The sequence below is a fragment of the Onychostruthus taczanowskii genome, unplaced genomic scaffold, assembly GCF_017590055.1.
Source record: "Onychostruthus taczanowskii isolate IOZ18803 unplaced genomic scaffold, ASM1759005v1 scaffold24, whole genome shotgun sequence".
NCBI classification, from domain to species: Eukaryota; Metazoa; Chordata; class Aves; order Passeriformes; family Passeridae; genus Onychostruthus; species Onychostruthus taczanowskii.
In genome coordinates, this window is record NW_024499684.1 from 4,577,557 (window position 1) to 4,595,876 (window position 18,320).

General features: G+C 41.5%; 1 protein-coding gene across 2 annotated transcripts in view; it reads left to right on the plus strand.

The window, feature by feature from the left end:
- The window catches only part of FNDC3B (fibronectin type III domain containing 3B), a 149,599-nt gene that overhangs the window by 36,742 nt on the left and 94,537 nt on the right, over positions 1-18,320 (plus strand). Inside the window, exon 1 of one of the 2 annotated variants that reach the window (XM_041405890.1) lies at positions 13,998-14,071. The exons of the other annotated variant lie outside the window; for it this stretch is intronic. The gene's annotated coding sequence lies outside the window, so the exon portion shown is untranslated. Of the gene's footprint in view, positions 1-13,997; positions 14,072-18,320 lie in introns of those variants that run through there. 2 annotated transcript variants of the gene reach the window in all.

Genomic DNA, 18,320 nt, shown 5'->3' on the forward strand with positions numbered 1-18,320 from the left:
GCTGTTGTAAGTCTGAGTGGTTTGCAGCAGCTCCCAGCAGATCACGTACCTTCTCATGCCTGAATCAAGGATAGATGTGCTGCCTTGGGTTCTGTGTTGGAATTCCCCCAAGCAGATTTCATCTCCTCATTTCAAACAAGTTGTGGTGTCTTCTTTGAATATTGTTTTCCATTGTTAATTGTTAAACCTGCCTTCAAACCCAGGCCCTGTTTCATCTCAATGGCAGATTGTCACCTCTGTGTGCCTGGGCCACTCATCATTTGGTGGCTGTGATCCTGTGGTAAAGGAGATGGTTTCCTTCCCTACCCTCTGTCTTCTTTTGGGGAGTATTGTATATTTTGGATTTCTGATCAGTTTTTGGAAACAGTTGTTTTTGAGATGAGGAAGATGATTTTAGTGTGTCTTTTTTTTTTAGCCAGGCACATGGTTTCTAGTCCTCAAAGATGAGGAACAGGCAGAGTTGAATCCTGTACTGAAATAGGCTTCAGGTCTAATAACTTAGAATCTCCATGACCAAAAAATGATCACTTGGTGCTCAGACCTGTCTTCTTTCATGTGCAAGTTATTTCTTAGCTAAAGTGCAGTAGCATCTAAATGCAGAGAATAGATAATTTAAGTGTTTGCATATGTGTCTAAATGCCTGGATTTGCCCTGGAGTAAATTCTCAGTGTTCAGGTGTGTTAATAGAGGCTCAGTGTCTGGCCTAATTTGACATTTGAAGAAGAAGGGGAGTAAAATGGGCTGGAAAAAAAAATAACAGAAAGCGAGGAAATAGGTAACCTTGCCTGTGAGGCAGGCTATTAATGTAGGATAATCTGGAATTTTTTCCCCCACCTTTCCCCTATTTCTGGGTAGTAGCCTGATGATAAAGGGCTTTTCCCAGAGTTATTTTCTGTTTGAGTTTAATGTCAGTGTGGAGATTAAAGATGTTTGTTTTCCATTGGCTTAGTAAGTCTAAATCCAGCCTTTGAAGTCAGGTCATTTGAGATTCTTTAGATGAAAAATCAACTCTTTATTTGGTAATCTACCCAACACCCTCAGATTTCAAGCTTAAATAAAATGCTGCCTTTGCTACAAATGATGTCAGTATTGCCTGAGGTTTGTTTAAGCAGAAAGCTGAAGTCAGCTTGAACAAAACTTGGCAAAAGTGGGATGTTTTATTCATGTGGATGATTTGAATAATGTCCCAGAGTTTCCATGGTATAATTTTGTTGCACTTAATGTTTAAAGAGACCCCTATCCCCTTCATTTAGGGAAAGCCCTTTGGTAGGGATTCTTGTTTAGGCTTATGGTGAGTGGTGTATTATTGCTGTGTAAATACAGACTTTTTCCATCCCTACAAGCTCTCCCAGCATTTATGGAGCTCTGCTGAGGGCTGCAGGGCAGTACCTGAGAGACCTGAGTGGTGCTGCCAGCAGGCAGCCTTGGAAACTGGGAGGCAAATGAAAAAAAAAAAACATCCCATGAGTTTCAGGGTTCCCACTTACCCTTTTCCTCCTGCTCCTCCTTTGCACAATGCCTTTTGAAGCTTCAGAGAAGGAATTTACCCCTCTTCACTGAGCATGTCAAGGAGCTCATGGAAAGGTTATTCTCGAACTGGGGTGTATCAGAGTAGAAAACTGTTCCTGCTGTCACTCTGTGCTTCTCACCTCCTGAAATCACAACAACAGACAAACCAAAAAACCCACCTCCAGCCCAGCTGCTGACTGAAATGGGGTCAAGCATCAAGTTCAGAAGAGGAGGTGGGATCATGCTGGTGCAAGGACTTTGCCTCTTTGTAGCATTAGTGTGTTCAAGCAGGGATGTTCTCGTGGATTTTTGTAGTTTTGAGGGTTTTTTCTCAGAACCTGCCACTCCACGAATCTGAAGCAGGGCGTTTGATTAAGGATGTAGAAGTTGTGGGTCTCTCCGTTAGGGCTGAGTTAATGAATTCCACAAGTTCAAAATAGCAGTAGTTAAGATGGAGCACACGTCGGGCAGAGAAAAGCTAATTACTTCCATTGATTGCTTGGAGGCCTGGTGCCGTGTGTCAGAGTCTCTCTGTTTTACAGAGACTTCTCAGCTTCCTGCAGCAGGAGCTGATGTTACAGCCACAGATGGGGATGAAGCCCTGGCTCTTTCCTGCAGGGATGCAGCGAGGTGGGGCAGAGGGAGGGAGTGCAGACATGAACTGCAATTCCCTGCCCTCACCCCTGCCAGAATGGGTGACAGGAGGCTGGCAAGGCTGTGTGAGCATCTCTGTGCCCACCTGAGAGGCAGATGTGCTTCGGAGAGGCGGAATCTGTCCGTGCATTTCTGGGGAAGGCTCCCACTGCTGGCTGCTGATACTGGATAAAAGCTGCATTTTGCTGTTCCTTGGCCGAGGGTATATTTTGGTTTTAATACCCACAGCTGACTGCAGCCTGTTTGTCACTTGGTGATTGTGATTAGTTTCTTTAGAAACACTCAAAAAGCCATAGCATTAAGAACCAGATAAGTATCCAAAGGCGCATTTGTAATATTGTCCAGAAGTTTAAGCTCCCGAAGATACCGTGGAATTACATTTGAGTGCATTTCCTCCCCGTTTTCCAGCTTTTTGGAATATTTTTTTGGATCCCAACCTAACTCTGAGTGGAGGGAGACAGCTTTTTTTCTTGTGGAGCCCATGGAGCTGCGAGCGGGGCACAAAGGGGTGTTTGTTCTGGCCAGGAGCTGCTGGGCTGCGGGAGCCCTGACAAGGGCACGCAGTGCTCCTCGCGCCGCGTCCCAGGAATGCTGCTGTTTGCCGAGGGGATGGCTGGGCTCACTGTCCAAACACATCCCTGCTTGCCAACTGGGAACATATTGCAGTCTCTGTGAGGCACTCCATCACGGCTTGAATAGCTCCTCTTGTGCTCAGGCGCTCTGAATGCGAGAGGGAGAGAGAGAGAAATATTCCTTTCAGCCTTCTGCGATGTCAAAAAAAACCTTTAGTGACCGTATGAGAGCATTGCCTTAATGCAGGGGTTCAGAAGGGGAAGGAAGTTAAGAACAAGGGATGGGATTTTTACCATTTGTCTCTATATTTTTAGATTTAAACTTTTCTTCACATTAAAATGTTGCTGTATCTGCTGTTTCTTGGGAGGGAAAAAATTGTAAATGCACATTTTTAACATACCACTCTGTTTATTTTGAAAAAATGTTTGCTGTCACTAGCAAGTTCATCCCAGCTCTTTTCTAGGAGACTTATAGAGAGCTTGTAAAATAATTATTGTCATCTTCTAAGCCTTCAGCTGTAGTTTGTAAACATACTTGTGTTTTGGAAAATTACCATAGTAAGGCCTGATTCCGCAGCAGCATGTGCATTAATTGATCCATTACCTGTGCAAGCTTATATGGAGTCAAAGGATTTTTGACTCTACAAGCTTTATTCTGTGCTTGTGATATTTGGTTGTAGATAACTTGATATGATTTTGGTGAATTGATCTGAAAATTCTAGTACATAGTGAAGTAACTTGAGGCTCTTTGCAGCATAAGCAAAATTTCTCTCTTGCTCCTTTCCCTCCCCCAAGCAGCATTCTCCCATTCCTGAACTATATTTGTATCTAACTTAAATAAACATGGATTATAATTCCTTTAAGTGCAGTGCTCGTCTATTTTTGTTTTCAGAATGCTTCACAAGCAATTTTGCAATTCCAAAGTGGGGGAACTTTTTACATGGAAGGAAAAGCTGTTGTGAAGACTGGAAATTAAAAAAATGTACTTTAAAACCAAGTGAAAAATCCTCAGTTTTGCTCAGGACTTGACAGTGTGCGCACATTATCTAAGAAGTAACAAGAATGTGTTTGTTCTGGGACTTTTGTGTGCAGGAGAGGGAGGAAGGACTTCACTGCTGTCACTGTTTCTATAGTGACAGCTCATTCTCCAGGCAGTATTGACATAAACTATAGTCAATCATTTATAGAGAGAAAACGTAAAGAAAAAAACCCCAACCACTTAGGAGTGTTTATAAGCTCTTCACAGTATATTATAAATTGCATGTGGAAGTTATTCACTCTCTGAGGTTTGTGTAGTTTGCTGTACTATGAGATGCTGATAAAATATCCGGATGTGGTGCACATTTTTATGAAATACCTGTAAATGGCTCTGCCTAATGGATTCAGTGTGGTGTGTTGTGTTATAAAATATCTGTGAGTGCATGATGGTAAGAAATTTATCTTAAAGCAGGCAAAGTTAAATTGCAACAGCAATCCTTACCAGATGTTCCCTTATCTTTTATCATATATGTCTTGATAGGCAGAAGCCAAATTCTAAAGCAGAGCAACCTATAAAGAAGTGTTTAGTTATGGCCACATCCCACCAGAATTTCATTTGGACCTGGCCTTTGTAGGAAGAATGGGCTAAGCTTGAAGCCTGAGCCGTGCCAGGGTAGGAATTATCCCCAGAGATGTTGCACCACCAGCAGACACAGGATCAGGCTGGTGGGCTCCAGCTGTGGCTGCTGCCTTGCCTGGCTGTGATACCAGCTGTGAAGACTCTGGTACCACATCTGTGCCAAGCTGTGAGTTTCTCTGCTTGACATACAAAAGCATCATGTGTTTTTACCAGAAGGCTTGAATCTGGGGCAGTGCAGCCCAGACTAACCCCCAGCTGGCCGCAGGTTTGCTCTAGTAGGTGCAGGAAAATCCTGAAAGCATCTTATGCTTTTTGGGTTCCTGGTGGATAGTGGGAGAGACTCCACAGCTGCCACTTTAAAAGTAGGCCAGTTCTCATCAGAGTGGCACTGGAGTTCTCCACGAAATGTAGTTTAATTTTGGCAAATTTGTGTTTTCTGTAGGAAAAGCTCAGTTGGAGAATAATTTCAGTGTGCTTGAAAGTTGCTGTGTACTGATTTGGCATAGTGATATCCTTGGGTTTGGAGGAATGTTGGAAAAGAAATTGAACATTTTGCTGTGCTTCCAGTCACTGTAAACATTTTTCTAAGTGGATCATTGTGGGGCATTTTGCATTCTCTGGGATTTCACTTAAGAATGGGATAGATGAAAATTATCTATGACCACAAATTTATGGGTTAAATTTCACTGTTCTTAATTTTTTCAGAATTTTTACCTGTGTGACAGCATAAATGTTTACTATAAATTTTCCTGTAATTTTCAGAATTAGTTCATGTATTACAAGTATGTGTATAACTGTGCACAGACATATAGAAATTAGAGAAAGGAAGGAGGGGAATATCTAAAACAGGTGGTGTGGAACAATATTTCTATTGCACTGACACAGCAAAGTTTTTAGAAAAGATATTTTCCCTAATGCAAACTATATTGATTTAATGTAACTCAGATGCAGGGCAAAATGTGAAGTGACAAACCACATTTTTCAGAGAATTTTTTGTTCTTTTTTTCATCGTGGCTCTGGGTTGTTATGACTTACTGAATCTTAGGTATTGAATGGAGGATGATTTAGTAGTTAGAGAGCTGAGCCTCACTAAAATTTATTTCTCTAATTCTTTCTCTTGCTGTCTGATAGTTTCTCTTCTTTGCTGTGCTCCTCTATAAAGGGAGTATTAGAGCTTACGAGGTGATGTGTGATGGGATTTACAGGTGCTTTAATGCTGTTTTGTGCCAGGGGTAATTTCTGATGTTCAGCTTTCTCTTGGTGAATAAATGTGACTGATTGTGTTGTGCCAGGCTGTTCTGTCAGCTCATGTCTGAAGTTCAGCAGAAAATATTTAATGTCTTATGTTAAGTTCTCTGATGGACAGTGTAATTGCCTGCAAACCAAAGGCTCATTTGCCTTCCAAGGCTGGGGTAACCTGGACAGAAAATGCAGCATCAGGAGTGTGACAGAGAGAGTGTGCACACAAAGAAGCAGAAAGAAAAGGAGATGAGAAGCTCATGGTCAAAACTTGAACTCCTGGCTTTGGAAAAAATCACCGTATTAGGTCTTTAGGGATGCTGCAAATAAAGACAAGAAGTTTGTTGGAGAAATACATCTCTGTGGCATGAAGTAGTTTTTTCTGAATACATCATCTTTCTTGGCCAGCACCCCATTTCTAGGTCTGAAATAAAAGCACAGCAGACTTAGAAATCAGACAGAAGTTGAGTAAAACTGCTCTGAGTTTAACATAATGAAATGAACCTGTTAAGCACCCCCAGCAAGTAAAGCAGCCAGTGCATTGGGTGTGTTTCTCCAAAATGCTTTTTTCTGATATTTTCCAACTCAGTTGCTGAACATCACTGCAATCTTAACATCACAAAGACTTGTGGTAAACAATGCAGTCTTTAACCAGAAAGGTTGGTCAGTGTTAATTTCTGAACTTCCAAAGAAAAGATATGAAATATCATTTCCAAAGAAAATATATGAAATATCATTTCCAAAGAAATTATATTGACTTTTTTACATTTTCCAGTGATACTAGTTTCTCTAGATGATTTTCTTCTTAGCCAAACCTTATGATGCATGCAGATTTCAGTAACTTCTTGATGGGCAACTGCATGAGCAAATACAGGGGAAAACAGTTGAGTCACGAGCCTGAGCCCCATGAGAATAGATCAGAAGCCAGCATGATGCAGTGTTACAGAAACAGGGCTTTCTTCGAGCCGTGGAGACTCTGAGTCACCAGGACAAATTGTTTTTGTTATTTTATTTTTTAAAATTGTGTCCTGGGAGGGCTAATGCACAAACTTGTATGACCCAGTGAGTTGTTTTGATTCCTGATAGATTCTGTTGCATGTGAAGCAGGTATTCCTGCCCCTTCATCAGCACTGCAGTGCTGCCTGGTCACTGAAATGGTTTAGAAACAAATAAATGCTGTTCACTGTATGAGTGGAAGTGAGCAGAAAGAAAAGGAAGAACACGCTTGTGGAATCTTCCTTCTTTTGAGAGTGAAGCACTTTGGTTGTGGGTACAGTGCTCAAGTTGCAGTTATACCTGTATGAAGTTTTGGGGACTTAAAAACACCATTCAAACTCAAGAGGTTTTGAACAGAATTTATGGTTTCTACCTACATCAAAGGTAGATAGTTGTTCAGGTGCAGAAATGCTATGAAGGAGGATTTTCTTTGGTTTCTTTACATTGCTTAAAAATAAATGAACTGAAACAAGGTGGGTGAGATTTGTGTTTTATTCTGTCAGTTTATCCCAACCCTGGAAGTGTTCAAGGACAGGCTGGATGGGACCTGGAGCAACCTGGGATAGTGGAAGGTGTCCCTGCCCATGGCAGGGGGTGGAACTGGATGAGCTTTAAAGGTCCCTTCCATCCCAAACCATTCTGTGATTCTAAGATTAAATTAAGGCTGCTGTGCTCCCCATTTCTGGCAGGGCACAGAAATGGCCGGGCACTTGTTTGCACGTGCGAACCACAATGACCAAAGATATATTGTAGAATTGTACCTTTTGAAAATTGTAGTGGTTTTGGGGGGTTTTTTGTTTGGTTTTTTTGTTGTTTGTTTGTTTGTTTGGGTTTTTTTAAATTTTTTTTAATAAATAAACGCTCCCCATGCTTCTTTAGCTGCCGCTTCCACTCCCTTCCCATTGGACTCTTCACTTCCTTTACTCTAACTGAGATGTTAGATCCCTACAATAGAGCTGAAGTAGAAATTCAAACAATTCAGAGGACAGTTTCTCAATCTGAGGTTGTTAGGAGGAAATCAAGAGCATTCCTTGAATAGCTTCGAGGTGGCTAAATCCCTTCTCTCCAGCCCCGCTCCTCTCTGCGAATTCCAGGCCCTGCGGGTGCAGTTGTCGTGGCGGGCTGTTGGGTAATCCCTCTGCCAGCCCCCTCAGCCTGGGAAGGGCCCCAGAAACGGGATTATTCCAAAAGAATTGTGCCCACGGAGCCTCCTGAGCGGGGGCAGCCCCCGGCAAGGCACGGCTGTTCTTCCTCTGTGGGGACAGAGGCGCCGAAGACCTGGGAATGCTGAAAGAAATTCACTAGCAATGTTTGAAAACTTTTTAATAAGCTCTGAAGAGTGATGGCGAGTTGAAATGCTCGCTCCCTGGAGGATAGGGGGCTTTTAATCTCTCTCAAGCTGCAGGATGAATGTTTTGGGTAGTAAATCAGTTTCGCAGTTGCTGTAGCCAACGAGAAACTCCCTTTATTGCACCTGAAAATTCAGAGTGTTTCAAAAGTGCTATGGAAAAACTGTCTTAGAACTGTTCTGGTTAGAAGTGTTATTTGAATAATTAGAATAATTTAGTTAATTACATGATACTTGGTTCTCGTTGACAATTAATTTATTTAGAAAGGGCAGAGTCTCACTCTCCCACTACATCATGCTGTATGCTAGGATTTTTTTTTTATCTGGGGACATGGGAAAATAAGAATTTATGGCTTATTTTTTGAAGGATGCGACGCTGTCAGTAGCCCAGAGGCATGTTTTAAACACAACTCAACTAACGTGCTCTGTGCAAAGGCTCAGCTTAGAAATATGAGAGATGAAGTGAAAACGAGGGGAGAATGACAGGGCCCTTCAGGCATAACCTGGTGACTCAACAGCCTTCCTCCTCACCTTGAGTGTTTATAAATGAGAGCAGGATGCGAAAAAAGAGTTAGTGCCTTTCTGGGACAGCTGAGGAAGAGGCTGATGGGGTCAGAGCTGTGAGGAGGAGCCAGAGTCGGCAGAACCGGCTTCCCGAGCCTCGCTAGGTTCAGGTGGGATTTGAGCACCTTCCTCTGGGCCTGGCGTGGCTGCAGGATGTTCAGGGACCAGCAGCCAAGAGAATCAAGGCTCTGAGAACATAAGCTGTGGGAAAAGCTTGGAAAATGAGGTTTTTTTGGGCTATGGAAGGGCAGGCTTGAAGGAGATGGGGGCAGTGAGGGATTTCAGGAAAGGCTGTTGGAATGGAAATAAGAGAAGGCTCCTCTCTTACGAGTGGAGAGTGAAGAAGCAAAAGTGTTAAAGTGCAGGTTTGTTTCAATGCAAAGGCAATGGGAGACGAAGGTGGGGATTTCATGGAGCTTCAGTCACTGGAGATGCTGAAGAGGCAGCATCAGTCAGGAGAGGCTCAGGTGGAGCTGGTGCTCCAGCAGCTCCCTGTTTCCCTGGAAATCCTTGGCTGCTGCACTCTCTGATTCAGGAGAACAATGCTCTGGTTGAGACCTCCACTTAAAACACAGCTTCTAATTTTTTAATTCTTAATGGGAATTAAATTGTGAAACCCTGTGAAGGAAGGAAGGAGATGGCTCTGCCTCCGGTGAGCAGACCTCAGCTGGGAAAGTCCTGGGCTCACCAACAGCATCTCCAAGCCCTGTGCTGAATGTCATCCTTTACATTTTAGCTTGTATTTTTTTCTACCTCAATTATGGTGTAAGTGCAGTACTGTAATAAAATTCCCAACAGAGGGACAAAGAATATTATTATGTAGTGAAATTTGGTGTGAATACTTACTGAATATATATGCATGAATGAAAAATATGTATATGTTATGTATATATGAAATGTGCTTTTACTCCATGGAGATGGCAGTTCACCACAGCCTCACAAAATAGCCCAACAAGTACCTGAGAACCACCAGTGTTGATGATTCTCATTCCCTCCCCACCCTCACACGACAGAGAGTGCTTGTTTGTGACAGGTGGCTATTAATTGCTGTGTTTTTGATGAGCACATTCAAACAGAGTCTTTCGGATGATTCACTGAAGTTCAGGATCCAAACATGTCACAAATAGAACTCGTCAGCCCTGTGATGGTGATGCCTGGCACGGTGGTAGTGCTGGGTGGGCTGGAGGTTTGGTTTAGTTCAGTTTCCACTGGCTGGCTGATGTTTCTCCCTGTGGGTGGACAGGTGAAGAATAGCCATCACCTAATTGCTGCCTTGTTTGCGGCAGGTGGAAGAGAACGTTCTGTGTAACTTCATTGTTGGCCAGGTTTGGGTCTGTTGCTGATTGTACAGTCCTTCTGGTGTTGCCATGGGAATGAAGTAATTATATTGTGAATAATTGGAGCATTTTCTTCTACTGTTGCAGGAAAGTGGTCTTGTGTAATTATTGCTGCCTTTGATGGAGGTTGTGCTCAGAGCTGAGTGTTCAGTATTTGTATAAACCTGTTGCAGAGAACAAAACTTTCTGCAAGTGAATGCCCTTTTATAAATGTGGCTGAAGGCTGATACATGCACACGTACACTCCCCAAAAAGCATTTATAGCACTAGAATGTGTTGAAGAGCTGTCTCAAAATTGAAAAGGGAAAAATAACATTTTTAGTGATGTTCTCATGGTTTGTTGTTTGTCTTTCAGGCAAATAGTGTCATATTGTATGCAAATGGAAATGCTGCTGATAACTGGTGCAGAGGTAAAATAATTCTCATTTCAGGACATCTGTTTCCCTTGAAACTGAGTTCTGGGTAAAAGTCAGTCCACTGGTTATATAGGTCTGGTGGGAAGCTGATGTGGAGGGTCCTAGTCCTCATTTTAGCTGTTCATAGCTTTAGCAGTGTAAAAACTTCATAAATGAGATTTGTTTCATGCTAAAGCTAAGCCTGATGCTGACAGAGATCTCCCATCATTTGTGTGGCTTGGCAGTAGTTACTTGATGGGTTTTCCCCATTTCTGAGTTCAGCTTTGTGGTCTCCTTTTCTCTCTTGCAGCCTCATGCAGGGGCTAGGCTTGCAGTTTTCTGTGCAAAGTCTCTTCTCCCTCACATTTCTTGGTAGTGTTGTTATCTCTGTTCCTCCATGCACATTCTGGCATATTTCTGTCATAAAACAAAGGCTTATGCAGAGGAAAGAGAAGTTAGTAGATATGAGGAAGACTTACTTTTTTTCCAAAACACAGTATTTTTTCTGCGATACCCTAAAATTTTTTTGCAGTCTGAAGTTTTAGTCAGGCTTAAGTATTGCTTTATGACCTAAATCCTATTCTGGGTTTGTGTCCAGTTGCGTTCCCACAAACTTCCTGTGTGACCCTGCATCAGGCATTTCATTACTTTGTCCCACAGTTTCACTTGTGAAGCGAGGGGAATAACAACCCTGCTCCAGCCAGATGTTCTGGGGATGGATTCGTGAGTCCTTGTGGGGTAACGCGGTGCTGGGTCACAGAAATGCTTTTGTGCTCCTGCCTCAGATGTCAGGATGTCATCTTGGGCTAATATTCCTCACGAAATGAGTGTCTCTCCAGTTTCAGGTTATTGTGTTGTGGCTTGTGTGCTAATGGATTAATTTCACATGTTTTCAAGTAGTTGGTTGTTCTCTTTGTTTCCAAAGTAGTCCTAATTTATTTAACAGTATTTGCCATTCAAGTCAACTGATTTTAGACAGATGTTTGTCTCTTGTGTTTCAGTCTAGACATTTATGATTTACAATCTGTAGCCCATCTGGTGAATTGCCATGGGAATATGCTTATTTTCAATGCTTGAAGTATTGCAACATACTCTTTGCAAGTGTTTTTGCAGTAGCGACTGGTGAGCCAACCATCAGAAAGGGTTTATTTTAGCAAAAGACTCCAACTTGTTTGTTCAGATTAGGACAGTAAAATACTCAATTTCTGTTCAAAAAAAACAACAACAAAAAATGTTCCACTCCAAAATGTTGCCTGTAAGTTGAAACTCTAGAGTGATAGATATACGGGTCTAGTTTAAAAAAGAAACAAATCTCACCTGAAGAACAGCAAGAGACCTGAAAAATCCCCCTTGTCCAGCTCCATTCTCTGTGGCTGAAAACGTTTACTTATCTAACCTTTCTGGAAGACTTCAATGAGCTTTAGATTGTCCAAGTTTCTCATAGTGTGTAAATTTAAATGTCATCACTGCGGAGTGCGGTCACTGGTGTAGGGTTGCTGTATGGTCCTCTGGGACCAGGTCCTTGTCAGGTGCTTTCTCCTTCCCTTCCAGCCCCACAGCAGGAGGAGAAGCTGTGGATGCACCAGGAGAGGATGTGCCAGGCTGCTAAACAGCTTTGTCTGGCCTGGTCTGGACTCTTCTCTGCTCGTTAAATTAGTGAACTGTAGTGAACCCCAAAACCAAGGTACAGGATGGCAGGTGAGGAGAGGGACAGCTCTTCATGCCTCAGGATGAGTATCTCCAAATTCAAACCACTTCATATTTGAAACAACAAACGTTTGATGCTTGAAAAGTTATTAATTCATAGTTCTGTGGTGTACAGAAGTGAGCATTTCACCTGAGTTCCTCTCAGAACTGAGCTGGATTAGTGCTGCTGTGTGACTGCTGTAGTCCTGTGTGGTAGCTTTGGACAGGGCATGTTTGGGGCAGCTGATAGCTTTCAGTTAATTTCCTGTTTTTACAGGTTACTGCATTATTTCTAGAAAATGCCCCAAACCAGAATACAACATCTGGGAGACACACACTGCTGAGGAGGAATCTTGAGGTTCTGACATGAAAGTTGGGGTGCTGTTGTTTAACTCCAGGTTGGAGGTGCGGCAGGTCAGGCAGCCAACACCGGCCAGCAGCTTCCAGGAGGCTCCAGTGTGAACAGCAAAGGTGCTGTCATGTAAATAAGCCAGAAAATGCTCCAGGAGCTGTCTGCTGGGTGCGTTTGGCACAGATTTCTGAGCAGTTTGATTGGATGCTTGGTTGAATGAGTTTGTCTGCAAAACCTTTGATGCTGAAAGCATCAGTCAAACCCAGACTGGAGCGTGGCTGGTGCTGTGGGGTCTGAGGCTGCAGAGTCCAAGGGCTGAACGTGTCATTCCAGTGTTTGGGGTTTGCAGTTTGGTCTAAATAACAATTCTGCGCTGAAACTCCAAAACACCAATGTGTTTTTTATAACATGCATTGGTTTGGCATCTTATTTTTAATTATATTTACGGCAAATCGACTTGACAGTCTGTGAGAGTGAGTAAAGAGCTGTTATATTTGTAGTCCTGGGATTTAGAAAAAAGCATTAAGTGGTCGTAGAAGTCACAAGGAGTTCAAGAAGTGTGTGTTACCTACATCAAAAGTGCTTCAATCTCCACTGTCAAACAGTGTGTGCACATAAGGAGGTGACTGTGCTCAGTGGTTAATCCATGCACCTGCAGGATTTCTCAGGCTGATTTTTCTTTTTCATTTTAGCTGTTCCATTTGCATTTAAACAGTAATGTGTTGCAGGAGCCAAGGTAATTTGAAATTCATGGAGCCATTTCTGTTAAACTTGAGGGTTTTGGTAACGTTTTTGTACTCTTCAAAGGTGAAGGAATCACTTCATACTACTAAACTGTGACCTGAATATAAAATAAGCAGCTGAGGTGCCAGAATGTGAATGGTCATGTTGCAGTCATCCTTTTATTCACATCTTGGTGTGTAGATGAGGTCATCTTAAAATTATTGACAAATCTATAGGGAGAAGCAGGATAAAACTCTGCCTATCTCAGGCATGAGCTGGTGCCATGGGGATGCCCAAGTGCTGGACACGTTTCTTAGCATTTATCAAAGCACAGGTAACATTATTTTAGCACCTTTCACTACCCTGCCATTGGCAGGTTGAATGCAGCATTGAATGGGACTTTTTTCCTGCCCTTTCAGACTTCAGACTTCTCCAAAGGTATTTTTTAAAGCTGTCAACCCTTCAAGCACTTAATATTGCTACTCCTTTTCTCTGTAATGCAGAGCTGCTTTAATGTACAAATTCACACTGATCTAAGGACGAAGTATTTAGACCTTGATCAGCAGCAGATTTAATCTGTGTCCTAGGAACTTGAATAGACACCTGGGAGTTGACTCTGCCTTGTACTGTATGTGAGCAGAGTTAAGTTAGTGGCCAAATTAACTCTTGTCCAGGAGAGAGTGCAGTTCAAAATTGTGGTGATACTGGTATATGAAAGCTCTTTACATCCTGTTTTAAAGGTTTTTACCAAATGCTCTGATATGCTCATGTTTGCTGGTGCTAAGAGTTCTAGGCTGTGGCCAAAAGGCTGGGAAGAATGCTCCCCACAGATCTGCTGCAGAGGAAAGAAGATGAATGGAAGGATGCCGGGTTGTTTTGTTTTGTTTTGTTTTTTTTTTTTTTTTCTTTTCCTTGTCATCACCTTGTTTAGTCCGTAAGCTGCTTTGAGAATAACCAAGTGGAGGGAGAAGACACGTGTGCCTGACAGGGAGCCTGTTTGTGCTTGTTTCATTGAGGAAATTGTTCCGGAACAGCTGCTCATCCATGTGAAAATGCAAACCCTTGGGTCCCAGCCAAGGTCAGCAAGCCCTGGGTCATTTGTTTTAGCAAAGCAGACCAATTTGCCCTTAATTATCGCTCCTTTTCATTGTCACACCTTTTGCTCTATAGATTTACTTCCTGAGAAGTGCCACATGTGAAAGATGTGATACCAGTTTTGTTGAGGATCAGGGAGAGGCAGAATAATTTTTCATGGGTTAATTTTAATTGTTAAGCTTTATACATTTTAAGGCATTTACCCTCCCTGGATTTAATTTTTCACTTAGTAGGTTCTTGTTATTAAATGTGCAGGATTCTTAACTTTCAAACTCAAATGGTAAAATCCCTAAATTTCATTGTTTTCTCTGCTAGTGCAGGTATTGTGGTGTGAAATGGTAAATTGGTATGTATTTGCTGGAAACAGGGCTGAGAAATTCCTGAACTTCGGGAAACTTCCAGTAACTGCTCTCAGAATGGGAACTTCATAGCAAAGCCTGGTAGAGTTTGGTAATTGCAAAACGCTAGAAACTCTGTGTAAAACATATGCCCATGTGCTGGAGCTGGATGTGAAAAATATTCTACAGGGGACATAATAAATAAAAGCAATGCTCTCTAAGCACTCATGATAATGGTGTGGTAAAATGACTTCTTTGCCCTATAATGTTATGTGGATGGAGAGAAATGGAAAAGAAGTGTTGCTGTAGCTGGAGGAACTGAAATGCCAGATTTTGGCTTCTATAATTTAAGGAAAGAAAACTGATTAAAGTGATCTTTAATGCGTGCATTAAAGGTCACTAGGGAACAAGAAAAAAGCATACTTTTTCCAAAACTGGTTTTGTACAAGAATTTTGAAATTGTCATGGATTGCAACCCAGGCTATAATTAGCTTTGAAAATCTTGGGACAGAAGTTTCTCAAGTACATTGTGACATTATTCCAGAAGGAATAAAAATGACCTGAAGAACTGTCAGTCTCTGATTGACAGGAACGTCCAGGGCAAGTGGGAGACAGAGGTGGAAGGGAGCCCTGTTTTGATGTGCAATAAAATCACCCAATAAAACATGGCACAAGAAGGAATAGGTTGTTGTTGTCATTTTTGTTAGACTGAGTGTGCAGGTGGTTTTTGTTAAAGGCAATATTTTTGCAAAACCTTGCTGGTTATTTGACATGGTTAAAATAATCAGCTTTAATGCCATCAGAGGGATGACAAAGCAGCACAAGGAAATAGGTGTTTGGGAAGAGGAGGAGGGGCTCAGACTGGGGTGTCAAGGTGTTAATTAGTTCTGCCACTGTATAAGACTGAGTTGCTTCTTTTACTTATTCCAAGTTTTATTCTGTTAAATATTAATGTGTTGGAAATAGGAAAACTGCTCTGCCAGCTGGGGACAAGTGGGGTCTGTCCCCTGCCTGCTGAGGTGGACATTGTGCCTCCAGCCTGGTGGCTTCTGCTTTTCTCTTCTTTCAGAGGAGGGGGAATAATTTCCTTGCACCTGCATTTGGACAGGGCAGCGCTCCAGGAGCCAGAGATGTGCTGTATTCCCGGGAAAGGAGCTCAGGGTGGAATTTGGCCACTGGCTTTGTCAGCAGAGGTGGCCAAGCACTGCTGGCTGAGTTTCATGAGGAACTCAGCAGACAATCTGCATTTGTTAACAGGTTTGAAAAGTACTCCAGCAACCTCACTACGGTGTGCAGCATCTCTGACAGAATGGAAGGACCTTTTCTCCTTTACTTTCCTTTAAAGTAAACTTTGTATTGAGCCACAAGCTTCAATTAAAACCTGCAAAGTTATGATTCCCAAGAGTATAAAGTACTTAAATCCAACCTGTGAATACAAGCAGCTGAGGAACATCCTCCTCTAAAGTTCTGCTTTTTAACGGGTCAAAACTATTTGAAATAATCAAAAATACTAAAAAAAACCCCCCAAACTAACAAAAACAACAACAACAACAACAACAACAACAACAACAACAAAAAAAAAAAAAAACAAAAAAAAAAAAAAAAAAAAAAAAAAACCCCAAACTAACAACAACAACAACAACAACAACAACAACAAAAAAAAAAAAAAAAAAAAAAAAAAAAAAAAAAAAAAAAAAAAAAAAAAAAAAAAAAAAAAAAAAAAAAAAAAAACCCTCACAAACAAAAAAACCCCAAACCAACCAAACAAAACTCAAGCCAAACAAGATATGGTTTTGTTTTAATGTTAATTAGGGAGTGGCTGGACAACAAGAAAATTGCTGAGACTCATTGAGCTGTGGAGGTGGGGGTCTTTATTTTACTACCACTCGAAGTTGTTTTGATACCATTGATGAGAGGAATGCAATAATGTGTGCTAAAGTCATTTGGCCAGCCCTGAAATCAAAGCAGTGGAAACAAAATCTAGCTGCAAATCACCAGGCTGTCAGTCTTTTAAAACCTGTTATCCAAATGACTTTAACAGTTTGTGGGTCATATGCAAGGTTAAGACTCATCTTGCAGGGTGCACGTTTTGATGATAAAACACAATATTACTTTTTTTTTTATTGGAGTGGAGGTGTTACAGTCAACAGTATCAGTGTGGGAGTTTGATTTCTTCCTGCAAGTAGATCACTACTCCATATGAGCAGTTGGCACAAGGTGTGGAAGGACAGATATGAGGCATGCTGTGCTGCTTATTTGTTATATATATCTGCTCTCTGTGTAGAAACTCCAAAACTGTTCAATTTTAAGTTTATTTCCAAGTTAGTGTAGCTATTTTTGAGAGCCAATACAACTGTAAGAAGTTTTGGTGAGGGGCTGAAACACATAATGGATAAAGCTTCATTCTACTGAGCAACATTTACATGCATTTAAATTATTGTCTATTTAAATGGTGAACTCAGGATTTTAAAATTTATATCAACAGTTTTTCTTGCAGTTTTTTGAGTTTGAGAAATCACTGACAAGGAATGTGTTGCATAACTGTTAACTATTCATTTTACATATTTCTAAGCATGTTCTGTCCTGAAAAACTGAACAGCTCTTGAGATAATCCAATGTCGATTAAATCCCGAAAAAAGAATCATTGCATGTTCACAGTATCAGCCTTTACCTTTTATGAACTGTCCAGTTTACTGTGGAGCAAAACTTGGCAGTGTGTACAGAGCAAAGTGGATTCAGAGAGAAATAAAAAAACTCAAAAGAAGTGTGCGGAGATTTTTTTTGATTAGGAAAACACGTTTATTCAAACAATATTTCTGTTCTGAACCAATTGTCACTTCATATTTTTGATGGATTTAAATAAAGCCATTTAGATGGCAGCTCCTTCCCAATAATCATATACTGCTCAGGCTGAATTTTTTCCATTGACACTAAAATTGTTGGCTGTCTGTGGAGACAAATACTGTTGTGAGGGCCACAGGGTAAGAGAGAAATCCATATGAGCTGAATAATAAGTAATAACTTTTTTCCCCTTACTAGGCCTGTAGTGTAGGTAAATTTCCGCACATAATTAAGTGTAGGAAAGTATGAAGTCCAGCAAAACCAGATCCAAAATGTTTAAATTTAAGCTTCAGAGTTCCCATTTGCCTTATACACTTGATGTTGGTTCATCATATTTCAAACCTAGATGTGAGTAGTAAAAGCTGTAGGGGCTGGTTAGACTGTAAATAACTGGATAGAGAAAACAAACCAAGATAAGAGGGGCTAAAAATAACTCAGATGGATTCCTGCCTGTAACTTGGATTTTGGGAGGAGGGAAGTTCTGCTGATTGTACCAGAAGCAGCAGGAGTATAAAAATGCAGATGGAGAGGGAATGACTGCTAATTTAATGTGGGCTAGTTTTGCTGATATCAGACAACAGACTGTGACTCAGTTTGTTGTTGGAGGTTTCATTAGATGAGTCTAAATTTTAGGAGCAGTCACTCCTACAGGCCATTGCATCCCATCTGTGCCTGAAGTGCTTCATATGTTTTAGTGCTCAGCTTCCTTCCCTAGAATGTGATATGGTTTGGAGATGTTGAATGGCTTCTCCATCAGAGAAGGTGATGGAGTTTCCTTTTGTGTTGTCAGTCAAAGCTGAAATTCAGTTTGCAGTGACAAGGAGCAGGGTCCTGCTGAGCTCCTCTCAAGTGTTTGACCATGGGGGCAAATGGGCTAATTAACAGTTCAGTGTCAGATTTTAATATGTAATAAGGAAGGAATGAAATTAATTTTTCTTTTCCAAGCAGTAAACTCTGATTGCAAACAGCTGTCTGATGTTTGGGGGGTTCATTTTACAGACTGCTCCATGTGATGTTCCCAAAGTTAATGGGTGAATCAGTGAGCAGTTGAGA